Genomic DNA, 12,042 nt, shown 5'->3' with positions numbered 1-12,042 from the left:
ACCATCCTATCGGTTAATTAAATTATGCCAAATAAATATCCATAATTTTATTCTTCCAAATTCCTTTTAGCTTCTTAAAAACAATTATATATTAATTATCAAATTATAGCTTCTTCCAAACAACCATATATTAATTATCAACTTGTCAAACTTGGGAGTCAATGTGGCTCTTTGTCGGTTTGACAACTCATATCAAATTATAGCTTCTTCCAAACAACCATATATTAATTATCAACTTGTCAAACTTGGGAGTCAATGTGGCTCTTTGTCGGTTTGACAACTCACTCAAGATTTAGAAATGAACATAATTCGATATCCATATTCACGGTTTCCTTTATTTATTAGGCATGGTAATCATAAGAAATGATATGAACGGAATATTATTATTTTAAATTTAATGTTTAAAGCTTTAAAATGAAGTAAAAATAAAATATATATATATGTTTTTAGTTTATAGACGTCTAGTTTTAAGTGGTTTTCCATGTTCCTGTAAAAAGAAAAGGAATATCTCGCGGAGCGATTTAAAAATAAAGTGAAAATATAGTGAAAGAATAAATAAAATATTTAATTAAGTAATTTCTTTATAATATATTAAAAATATATATATATTTTTTATTTTATTTTATTTTACTTGGTTAAATTTTATATTTTCATAAATATAATATATTAAATGAAATCGGTTTGGGTGGTTAGAAAGTGATTTTTTTTTCACTCAAACTTAATTCTCAAGTTTGTAATGAGTATTTTTTTAGTAGTTTTAAACTTTGTTTGCTAAGTTCTCAAAAGACGAAATTATGTATATTTCTCATATAGAATATAAAAACATTTATCATAAAATATATATAGAGATAGTTAAAGGTATATACAATGGTATTTGTATTTTATTCATCAATGTTATTAAAGCATAAATAAATTGTTTGTATATATAAGGTTCTAACAATTTGGCATACTTGATAAGCAAAAATATCTTTAGTTCATGGTTGTATGTATAGTTCATTCCTCCATAAATTACAAAACACTGAGAAAGAGTTGGCATCATTCTAAAAAACGCACTCATAACAAACATTTTAGAGGAGAAACAAAGCAGATAACCACGTCTAGTGCTAGATGTGTTGAAACTATAGCTTGGAAGGCGATTATGCATTGGTTAGGTGCTATGACATGTAGTCAATCACCTAAATTCACTTCTACAACTAAAATTAAATATTTCCTAAGTCCAAACCTTAGGATAAAGTCAATTATTTAATTATTCTTTACTTGCCAACATTTTATAAAGTAACAAAAAAGAGGTTAATTATAGATTAAGCCATGGTCATTGATCTTAAGAGTGGAGAAGCAATCTCGGCAGTCCATCTCTTTGGAGATTAAGTCAGCCTTTATATGAAGAGGAAACTGAACTGTAGAGGGGGTATTCGATTTGGCATAAGAGAGATTGGGCATTCAACTAAAAATTAAAGCGTTGAACTCACTTCAAAAGAGGAACAAGACACACGTTGACTTTAGGAATAGCTAACAAGGTGAAAATATCAAATTGTACAACAATGAATTTGTAGGGTCAAATAGGCCAAATTTGTTAGGTTGTACCACAGATTCTCTAAGTTGTGCGAGCTATTTTGGGCAAGGTTGTATAGGGAAAATTTTGAGTTTTCTGCTACTATAATTTTAAGGAAAAATTCCCTTGTTCTAATCACCATTTTCATACGTTGAATAGAGACCAAGTTTGCTAGTTTTCCCCTCATCAAGTTTTTCACGGTAAAACTGTCATATTGTTTAGGTGTTTGGTTTCATTGTTGTTTTTGCTTTTGTCGTGCATGTTAAGTTAGGAACCTAATGTGTTTAGTGTATAAAAAATATGATATGGATTTTACTTTATGTTTTGAGCATATTTTATTAGGCACTAAATCTGAATCTAGGTTCAAAAGAAACTAATATGGTATACAAACAATAACACTTTGAGTATGAATCCAAGCAATTTGACACAGATACCAGCTCAAGTGATCAAGAGTTAAGTGAACAAGAATTTTCTAGGGTTTATTCTACCATGGCTACCAATGTTTGGTACAAAGACAACTTAGAAGGCTCTTCAAACTATCTTTAGAGGAAGGTTTGAATCATAATAGTTCTCAAGGAGAACAAGTTGTGGAACTTTGTCAACACAAAGGTGGCTCCACCAACTTCAAATCTCATTTCCCTAGATCTTCATGAGGTTAAATAGGCTAAGGCACAAAGAATTGTTCTAGATGGGGTGAAAGACCAATTGATACCCCATATTTGAAAGAAGGATATACTAAAAAGAAGTGGGATACACTCACCAAGTTGTACCAAAGTGACTATCAGAGTCATAAAATGGTGTTGACATACAAGCTTCATAGCATAAGAATGTCCAACAGTGAAGGCATGGCTTCCTATTTGACCAATATCACACAGATGAGGGATGAGATGGTGGTTATTGGGGATACAATCCCTAAATAAGAGCATATGTGTATAGCCTTAAATTCCTTTACGAAGCAGTGGGAGGTGTTCATGAACTGTATTGTTGGTCGAGAGCACTTGCCCTCCTCAGAGAGAATGTGGGACGATTTCTTTCAGGAGGAAATCAAAGAAGGAAGTCAATGTGGTGACTAGAAGAAGAGATTTGAGGAGGAGTGTCTTGCCCTAGCAATCAAGGGAAAGTCTAAGAACAAGAAGGGGTCAAGTGATGGGTTTACTTCTAATGGTGAGAAGAATAAATAACTAAGAAAGATAAAGTGTTTTTCTTGCCATCAACCAAGACACTTTGCCAATTAATTCCCTAACAAGAAAAATCACAAACATAAGAAGCAAGTTGCAACCTCAACTGAAGTGGACGAATTTAGAGAAAGGTTTGGAAATGAGTTATCACTCATTGCTTCTCCCTTGACCTTAGTAACCACTAGTGTGTGGTACATTGATAGTGGGGCTTCTTGCCACATGATGGGAGTTAAGGAGTTCTTCACTAGTATGAAGGAGAAAGACATGGAATTCTATATAGAACTGGGGGACAATCCTAAGTACCAAGCAACGAGAGTTGGCATTATTAAGTTTCAAAGGGAGTCGAGTCAACCCTTTTTCATTGAGGACGTGTTATACATTTTGGGCATGGCTAAGAATGTGATTTCAGTGGATACCTTGGAGGAAAAGGGTTACAATATGACCTTTGAGGAGGCAAAGTATACATCTGACCTAGAATTCCCAAATGGCCAAAGTGATAGGAATTTGAAAGGGAAACCTATTCAAACTATAGTTTGAGCCATCACAAGCCCTAGTAAGGTGAAACTAAGTGTTGAGGGAGTTATAGCACATGAGGATGGCCCATTTTCATAATGGAGCACTCAATGTGCTCAAGGAGATTTTGATAGGGCTTCCAAAGTTCATGGTCAAGCAGCATGGAGTGTGCAAGGGTTGTGCACTCTACGAGGAAAATACCTTCTAGCAGAGGTTATAACAGAGGGTTTTAGTGTTATAAAATTGACAAAAATTGTCAAAAAAACATATGTTAAAACATTTGTTTGCAGTAGCAAATGTTTTAGCGGAGATTATAACGGAACTTCATCACAACTAAAATAATCTAGGCGGTCGGAGGTTTCAGCGCATGTTCTTTTAGTGGTGTGCTTAATGGAAAATAACATCGGTGTGTAAATATGTAAAAGCAATGGGTTTAAATACATAACTAAAAGAACCAAGGCATTGAATGCAAAGAACATCAGTGCCTGAAATGTATACCGCCCAGTGCGTATATATTAAAAAAATGCTCTGGGGCATTCTTTTTAGGAAAGGCACCAGGGCAGGCAAAAAAATATTGCAGACCTGGTGCTTTTATTTAAACTCATAGTTTCGATGCGTATGATTTGTATAAAAGCATCGGTGCACTACTGATATAAAAGATCTAGTGCTATTAATTTGAATAATGCACTGGGGCTAGAAATAATATTTTGTAGCACTAGGGCGTTAGTTCTATGAAAGCATTGGTGCTTTAAGAATTACAATGCACTGGGGCGTTAATTGCAAACAATACCAGTGCTTGAAGAATATAATGCCTCAATGTTGTCATTTTCAACAAAGGCATCAGTCATGCAAAAAAATTGTCGCAATGGTGCTTTTAGATAACATAACGTATTGGTGCGTGTTTATGTTATGGATGCATCGGTTTTCTATATGATATTTTCTCCTTTTTAGAAACATTGACCTATGACAGTGAAATTATTGTGATTTTTAAAATTCGCTATTCATCAAAAAGTCAATATATATCTTATAACAATATTAATATAAATTAAATTTTGATTAATGCATTTGTATATGATGTTTGGATTACTTTTTTATATTATCAGATTTCGCATCTCTTCATTATAATATTTAATCACCCATATATTTAATGAGTGGTGTAAAATTTCACAGCTACATTGGATAACACAATAGTATAAATTAAAATGTATTTTGTTATATATCAATAAGAGGCTCTTTGCCATACAAAATGGAATTGTTATTGGTAACACCTTGTCTTTCAATTTGGACACTATATCCATTACATTAAACAAAATGTTTGATTTTCACATATAATTATTTCAAAAAATACAACAGCTTGTATTGATATCCAAATAGATCATCATTCTTCACTGGAACTGTTGTCAGTGCTCAAGCTACTTCCATGACTTAGGTTATTTGGATGAATGTTTTGTTGATTGTATCGATTGTTTTCGTCTTCTTGATATTGTTCCTTCTGCAAACATGAAAATAAAGTGTAATAAGTGTATCTAGATTAGTGAGAATAATGAAAATTGAAATAAATAATATACATCAATGTAAATCGAACAACAATGTACCATAGCAAGAAGTGACTCATGAACTGTACACATTGTTTCAAAACCAAGTCTCATGCCTTGTTGCAACAACTCTTATGTTGGCATAGTTCCATACTTTGTTTCCTGCAAGTTTTATATCCCATTATAAATCATAGATTTAATATAAAGGATTTTTTTGTTCTATTAATTATAAACTCAAAGAAGTAAAACAACATAGACATTTGCAAATTCCACAATTAATTTTTGATATGCCAACACATATTCACAAACCATATTTAACCCAATGTCAATCAATTCTTCTAATGCCTCTTCTTTGTATGTTAGCACCTATTTGAATACATTCAATGATCGTTGTTATAAAACAACTTAAAATATAAAAAAAATGAAACCTTGGGTTGTTATAAGGAAATATTAACAATTACTCACAAACTTTGATATCAATCATTTTCTTCCTTATCGTATTGTTTTATGTGTTGAATGAGTTCCATTTTGTTTTGTTTTTTACAAGAAAATACTTGAAAATTAATATTTAATGCTAAATTATTTGTTTATATGTACAAAGTCAATCATGATTACAAACATTTGAAGCACGTTGTTGTTGGGATGGCTTCTCCTGTGATGCAATTATGTCCATTTCTTTGACCATCTCCTTGTACACTTTTTTGGACATTCTTACTGGCATGTTTCACATATCAACCCATTGACCCTTTGGGATATTCATAATCTTCCTGAAAAAAGTAGTAAACTATTTTTATATTGATATATAAAAACTAAATATAACAAAATTGATATTAATAAATGGATGGTTAGTAGTAATATATACATATAATTCTAGAAAATCATTCTTATTGGGAATATTACCTATTGAATGATTCTCTTTTGTTGTTGTATATTTTTGTTATTGCAAGTCTCACAGGTCTCATTGACCATTGCTCTCGAAACGCTTCCTGTAGTTTACATATAATTTGGTTCTTGGAATCATTGGATTGATTTTGTATTGTAAGTTGAAAGTATGTCTATACGTTCGTTCCACTATATACCTTATAGTTTTGTTTAAAAAAAAAAAAAAACCCTTCCATTAACCTCCAACGCCACTCCATACGAACTAAGGATCAATTCATCCTCATTTTCATGTTCTATAATTTTTATTTTCTTAGAACAACATTGATCTTTTCCTTCATTGTTTCTCCTTATAGGACATTAAACATATATGAATTAATATATTGTTTGAAACATGTTGTCTAATATTCTTAAGTATATTATTAATGAAAAAAAAAAAAACTCATATTGAATTGTATTTTTTCGTTCATTTGATTCATCCTTCTACAATTTTTCTATCATGCTTTTACGCTCTTTTCCACTTAGATTAGAAATAATCGTATTGACCTTCTTCATTTGTGGCTCTGCATGACACACACAAACCAATACATGTTAGTTAAACTTACATATAGTTCAAACATATTAATTTTGTAAAAAATTTACAAAGAACTTGTATTTTTTGCTTTTTTTAATGTGCAATAATTGTGTCAGTCAGTGTTTTTGTTACTTGACAACATTTCACACATTTTTTGTTAGTATATAACCTGTTTCGTTCAATAAAGAAGTCATTAAATATATTTTACACATACAAAAAGAGGTCTAGTAATTGGTGTGGTTATTTGAATAAATGCCCCGTTGCATTTAATATACTAAACACACTAGGTGTTTAATTATTCAAATCCGATAACGAAAATTATTATTTTTTAAATAATTTTAAATTAGACAGTCCAATTTGTAACAATAAAACTAATGCCATCACTTAATGGTTCTATTTGGCAGAGGCGTGCTAGTGCATTATATTACACTGGGTACACTGATAAACAAATTGGATAGGGTCGATAAGATTCGGTGTGAAATGTAACAATAGAAGCACCGCTAGCACTAGTGCGTTATATTACACACGGTGCACCATGAAACACACGTTGTTTAAAAACAAAAACGGATAGGGTTGACAGAGTTTGGATCTAATTCAATAAGTGATCCCTCTACTTGACATGCGAAAAATGTTAAAAAAAAAAAAAAAAAAAAAAAAAAAAAAACCTAATTGTGAAGTGGTAGAGGGAGTTAAGCCCTAAGGTGGAGTTTTACAGTCACATAAGTAAGAAGAAGCTAGGGTTTAAGGTAAGTATTGATTTTTTTTTCTTCTAAATTTTAATTAAATCTAAATAGGAACAAAGATCGTAAGAAAATTTACTAGTAAAATCAATAGTAAATTTTTTATTATGCAGGGTTTTTAATTTTTTTTCCAAATTTTGAATAAATCTAACAGAAATTGTAAAAATATTTAACAGTAAAATTAAGAATATTGCTATGCAGGGTTTTGAGTGAATCACCATACCTTTCAAATTTTGATATTTTTGTGGTTCCAAAATATTTTTCTACTCCACAGTGCTCCCAGTATGTCTCTCTTGCAAATGATCTCTCTTTTAATTAAACCCTAACATAAATTGTAAAAAAAAATTATGAGTAAAATAAACAAAAAAAATTAAAAATTTTACTATGCAGGGTTTTGAGTGAATCACCATACCTTTCAGCCTCTAATCTTTTGAATATTTATGTTCCTCTAAAGTATTTTCTTGTCGCACAGTGCTCCCGCATTGTCCTGTGCTGCCCGCACTGCCTTCCCGGGAAAATTGCACAGTTCTGCCTCCTAGTTGAGCTAGATCCCGTAGAATGTCACTGTTGTTCCAGACTGCTCATACTAGCCTCCAAGTGACCTTTGCACAATTTTTTTGCACAGTGCCCCGGAGCCTCGCATCTTGACCTGACATGTGCTATGCGATGTTTCAAAGCCTTGCCCTCTCTCCTGGTCACCTGCACCCGGAAACGAAAGACAATGCATCATGGTAGACTAAGGGATTTCTGGATTTGATGTCATTTCATCACGAGTGATTGCAAAAATAGGTACATGGATGAGACATGGCACGACGATGAACAGGATGAACAAGGAGCACATGCTAGAAGACTTGCTTGCGGTCAGACAAACACATGAAGCATACCAAGTAGCAAGCGAAGGAGACACATGCGTATGCATGAACTATCAAGCGTACACCAAGTTCATTGAAGACTCTGCACACTCCTCCATGCGGAGGTGAAGCTATGGTACACCACGAGGACACTCATCACTCGGCAACACAACAACTCGACACGAACAACATAGCCAACATGTGCATACCAATAATTTCATGTTGAGTTGTGTCATGAGTCGCCTCGGTCACATCACTACTTTGGTCATAACTGTGTAATCAATGTAATGTAACGTGGAAGTGCAAGAGACCCACAGATGAAGTCAAAAAGTCATGTAAGTGGAAGAGTCATGTAATTCAAACAATCATGCAGGAAGTCGAACAGTCACAAGGGTAAGTTTTACCCTTGGCTATATATATCCCTCATTTGTACATGCAAAATACTTTTCACATTGGCTCCTCCCATAAAGCCTTGAGAGTCTGTAATATTTTCTTTGAGGAGCGAGCAATGGCTCCAATGCACCCCTATCAGGGTTAGTGATGTATGGTGTACGGATGTGTCTTGGAACTTTTGCTTAATTTAGAATCATGTTAACAAGCCAACACGTTTTCGCACATGTATTGTATTTTTTTGTAAGACTATTCTTTGGACGCTTGTAATGCATGTTGCTTTAATTTGTATTAAGATACTTGAACTTTTTCGATTGTTTTAGTGCATATGATGTTGGAAATGTGTTGTATTAGTTGTTAATGTTGTCTCGCCCGTGTGGACTATTTCGCCGGACACTCGACAGAGTCATTCTTGTAAACCTTTCATAACGACCATCGCACTCATGTGGACTATTCTGCTAGGTGTTGTATGCGCTATCTATTCACTTTGTGTTTGTGACTACTGCATCCGTGTGGACTACTCCACCGGAAGTTGTGCATGTCCTGCTGTGTTGTGTGTCTCTAATAGAGTTGGGACTATTCCCTTTCGACTTGAGACTCACCTCACCCTCTCCCTCTGCAGTGAAAGAACTTCAACACAAGTTACACTAAGCACACACCAAGCACACAAACCTCGCTGTTTGAAGACTAAGTATACCACTCTCATGAGTTGACAAGCAAGAGCTAAGGCATATCTTTAAGATAATGGAAATCGGGTCATCATACCAGATGTGACTCTTACACCAAACAGTGTGAGGTCTAGTTGGGACTTCATACCGGGGAGATCCCTTGAATGTTGGCGGGTCCAACACCGTCAAGAGAACCAATACCAACTATTTCCTCCAACGAATTTAATTTAACAGATTTATATTCTTGGTCTAACACTTTTTCATCTTCATTATAAGTTTTATGCATGTTTGATGATGGGTGAGTGAATAATGTCAAACATTTCAAAAAATCTACATAATTTAACTCCATAAATTTACATAACATATGTAAACATAATTATAATAATAAAAATACATTTTAAAATAAGGGAAATCTCTCTTTTAGGATGAAATCCAAATATATTTTAAATAAGATACGCAAATTTGCCCTCATTCAATTATTTTTTGAAATTAAAAAAAAATAATTTAACAATAACATTTAAAAAAATATTTATTTATTTATTTACATTCATGGAAGGGAATTTAAAAAAATTCACAATTTTCCTTTTTTTTCAAAATGTTTTGAATTTTAATTAGTTAATTTACTAATAAAATTCTTTTATTATTATTATTATTATTTTTAATTTAAATCATATTACCATTTATTTAAATTAATTTACATTATTTATTTTATTATAATAAAATAGAAAACATTATTATATTTATAATAAAATTAAAATATTATTATATTTATAATTGAGTAAAAATATTCAATTTAATTAAATTTCCATAACAAAATTAATAAAATATTATACTTTTTGATCTTGCTTAGGTGATCCATATCGATCTTTAAATTTATAGAAAGAAAAAAAGAAAAAAAATATTTTAACGTTTACGAGGCTAAAGATAGCATATGGGATAGATTGCTTCTTCATCTGCTTGATGTATTTGGCCCTTTTTCTGTGAAGCTTCAAAATAAATGCTCCTAGCTTCTCGACAAACCCCTCGCTAAATAGATTATCCCAAGAGCTAGTTGCCAGCGTATCTGCATGACTTTCCCTGTTGTCTTTGAAGACCTCACATTCTAAAATGAAATGTTTTTCTTTTTCCACTTTTCCGGAAGAACAAAAAATGCATACTTTTTCCTCCCACTTTGGCCTTTTCCAATGCCTTGTTTCACAACGGAGTTGATGAGAATTAGTCCTTAACTGAGCAATAAGAATTTTGGCTCTCTAAGAGATATTGGCCTCTATGTATGCTTTTGGTTGATGACTATGAGTGGATTAAACACTTCAATATTGTAATTTTTCTTTCTTTCTAGCTCCTTATCCCAAGTACGCTTGTGGAACTTTTCCATAACAAAAGCTTTTATCTCTTTGTTGTTTATGGGACACACATTCAAGCAAATACCCTATTTACTAAACCATTTGTTATTTTGCTACATCCAAGTTTTTTTGTTCTTGCACAATCTATCATTAAAGACAACCTTAGGCTAGCCACCCTCTTCCATTTGCTCAAGTTTTTTAAATATCTTATCACTCGCACCATAGCAATTGTTTCAATATGAGTAGTCCCCATTTCACTTAACAAGATATCATAAGGAACTCAACTTTTAATCTTAAATTTGTTTGTAATCAAACGCTTCTGAATTTTCTTAATTTGTCTCCACTGCATGTCGGATGTACTGCTGGCCCATAGTTCACAACCATAGAGAATCACCGGAATCACTAGAAGCCCAAAAAGAGTTTGAGTGGTTTTCCAGCCCCATAACTCTGCCTCTCTACACCTATTTTGAAAAGCATAAAATGCTTTCCAACCCCCCAAAGTTCTTTTCTGTCTACAACCATTCCAGCTTAGATTTTTGTTGAAGTCAATTCCGAGGTATTTGTAACCAACAACTTCTTCCAGAATGTTGCCTTCAAAGTAGAACTTATGCTGTTTATGTTTTCTTTTCTTAGAGAAGACCACTACTTTCATTTTGCTGATATTGACTTGCATCCCCACACTTCTACAAAAATTCTCAAGGGACAGTAAGTGCTCTTGCAAACCCATAGCCGATTTAGCAATCAGAATAAAGTCATCTGCATACAAAAGAAGCCTTATAACAAACTTGCCCAAATAGATACCATCACCCCCTTGCAAATTTAACCACTCCTCAGGCTTGTCGATATATAAACAAAAAACGGTAGGAGACAGTGGACAACCTTGTTTGACCCCGATATCGCTTCTAAAACTTTCAGAAATGCCTGCTGAAGTTCTAATTTTGACTTTCACCTCTTCATACAGCCTATGCACAACTGCTCTCAAATGTTTAGGAACCCCAAGTTCCTCCATTATGTGCCAAAGCTTATCCCTAGGAACCGAGTCAAATGCTTTTCTGGAATCAACAAAAGACTTCTTCCTTTTTCTCCCAAACTTTTTCAATGATGTGCCTTAAATTTATACAATGATCAACTGTGGAATGTTTAGGTCTAAAACTTGCTTTCCCTTTAGCACGCTTATCTCTTTCTTCTGCCCACTTGTTAATTTTGTTTTCTAGCATGCTTCCAAATAGCTTTGCAAACAAAGGGTTTATCATGATGGTCCTATAATTGGAGGGATTATTGATGTCACCGCTCTTGAATAGAGGTATTGCCAGACTAGTTGTCCAATCTGTGGGGAGCCCTTGTTGTATGATGTTGTTGAAGATGAATCACATCATAATTATAAATTTCGGATTAATCACATCATAACTATAATTTTCGGATTTATCACATCGTAATTATTTGTTGGTCAACGTTTCCTCTAATGAAGTTCATCAATGGGACCAAGATGAAAAAATCGATCTATCATTAGGAATAAATAACAACAATGAGAATAAATAGCAGCTATGCATAGGGTCCAGAGTTAGCCATTAAAAATAAAAATATTTTAATTAACAAAAACTATTAAAGCTAATTTTAAATATTTCAGTCAATTATTTTATTCAAAATAAGAACAATTAAAAATAAATAAATAATGATATGATTAATCCAAAAATATAATTTTAAAAATATTATACTTATAACCAATTAAATAAAATATATTTAACTTAAATAAAATAAAAAATAAACCATAGACAAATTATTAAATAAAATATATTTAACTTAAATAAAATAAAAAATA

Source organism: Pinus tabuliformis, chromosome Q (genome assembly GCF_031772625.1).
Source record: "Pinus tabuliformis cultivar Carrire ecotype Pingquan chromosome Q, CPIR1, whole genome shotgun sequence".
Classification (NCBI taxonomy): domain Eukaryota; kingdom Viridiplantae; phylum Streptophyta; class Pinopsida; order Pinales; family Pinaceae; genus Pinus; species Pinus tabuliformis.
Note: the sequence above shows the minus strand (reverse complement) of the source record.